Source organism: Lutjanus erythropterus, chromosome 19 (genome assembly GCF_056507025.1).
Source record: "Lutjanus erythropterus isolate fLutEry1 chromosome 19, fLutEry1.hap2, whole genome shotgun sequence".
NCBI lineage: Eukaryota > Metazoa > Chordata > Actinopteri > Lutjaniformes > Lutjanidae > Lutjanus > Lutjanus erythropterus.
In genome coordinates, this window is record NC_139335.1 from 1602344 (window position 1) to 1604321 (window position 1978).

The window sequence follows — 1978 nt, forward strand, 5'->3', positions numbered from 1 at the left end:
AATCCAATCATTGGTGGAGGACAGCAGATGATCTGTCTGTATATGAGCTGTATAGTTAGCTGCACGGCTAATGGAGTTAACTTGTTTGTTAATGGCTACTTTAGCACCAAGCAAAGATACAGAAATTTGTTGCTGATTCATATGTTTGTGATGCATCAGTGTGGTCGTCATACTGGAGAGATCAAGAACCGCCAGTAAACAATCCAACGTGCTCTGAGAGTTGATGATTTCACCACAAAATCAAGTGTAAATCATTGAACTCTGGACAGATCCACAGACCTCACTGTCAGTTGCTTTCATATGGGACTAGTTCTTCGGTAGAAAGTAGTTCCACCTGTTCACATTGAGGTCTGTGATCATTCTGAGGAACCACATTGTTTCTGAAAGGACACGTTATTGTTTTTCTTGGTTACTCTGGATAATCGAGAACTGCTCTTATAAAAAAACACTAAGTTACTAACCTGAGAAAACACAGATTGTTTGCGTGGATGGTTTGTCACCTTCAGGGGTAAGTGAGGAAATGTAATTCTGGAAATTGGAGTGAAATGATGCATTAAGTCTTATTTTCCTGAAAGTGAGATAGAGGCTCAAAATCGATCAATTTGTGAATTTATTCTGTTTAAATAAGCTCATTGCTTTCTGGTTCAAAACAAAGACACTTGTTTCTAAAGTGATTATTCTAGAGATTTTCCACTTGTCCCAAGAAAAATTATTTTTAAATAAACATGAGATGAAATGAGTTGTCAAGATGGACTTTTTTTTGCAGTGAGTGTGTGAGTAAAATTATCTGTACATGAGTTTCTGGAGGATTGTCTGTGAAAATACGACCTGCCTCTGCGTGTTCTTCTTCTGCACCTTTCAGCTTCTGGTTCTCGGGGTCATCTGTTCTGAGGGGGGTCACGTGTTTTACAACCTGCTGCCTTCGTGCCCCCCCACGCTGTGACAGCAGGGGATCTGCTGGCGAGCACGCTGCTCCGACCACCAGTCATGTAGAGACAGAAACAGGAAGAGCACTGGTGTTTTTTTTTTTTTTTTGTCCAGGAATGAGACAGTGCACCTGCTCAAAGACGTGTGTGTCTGGTTTTGTCAGGTATGAAAGGGGCTGGTGTTTAGTGTCTGTGTGTGTGTTGGGTCAGCAGCATGGCAAGGCTGATGCTTTACTGCACCGCTGCTGCATCCTGTGTCTGTCTGGGGCACGAAGAGAGGGCAGAACACGAACCTCAGGGGTCTACAGAGAATCCACCCGAGGCTTTCTGAAAAGATATGATCATCCTGCTCACATGGATCAGAGGCTGCGTTACAGAAACTTCCTATCTTAAAGCCCCAGCATGCCAAGATGGCTAAAAATTTTATTTACTCCATGTTTTTAGCCCGAAAATTTCACTGTAGATTTTTAGCTTGGAGCCACGTTCACATGCACACTGTCTGAACTGTGTGTGTGTGTGTGTGTGTGTGTGTGTGTGTGTGATGTGGTGTGACGGTGTGCAAACATGTCAGAACTTTAGGAGACTTTGATTACAGCAGACAAACAGTATTTTTTTTCCAGTTTTATGTTTGAAAACATTATTTTAAACATACAAAAATGGAGCAGAAACCACAACCGCTTCAAGACAGACGAGCCACGTGTTTGGTAAAACCTGTAGAGAAAGATGAAAGATGTTCTTTAAGGAAATTTACAATGTAAACTCAGGAGATAAGAGTGGGCGAAGACAGCATCCACTGTGTAAAAGCAAAAAGAGCAGCGTTAAAGATTAAAAAATGAAGCTAACGCTGCCATTAGCTACTGTGAGCAAAAACGACCCTTTCTAGCAGGTATGGTTCAAACCCCAGTGCAGCACACAGTACAACAAGGACAGCTGGTAATGACTTATTTCCACCACAGGCAGCAGGCAGGCAACAGTTCAAGGTGTGTGAGACAGACTCGCACTCACAGTACAGTTAGTTTGCACTTGTACAGTTCAGTATCGTGAAGGAGCTG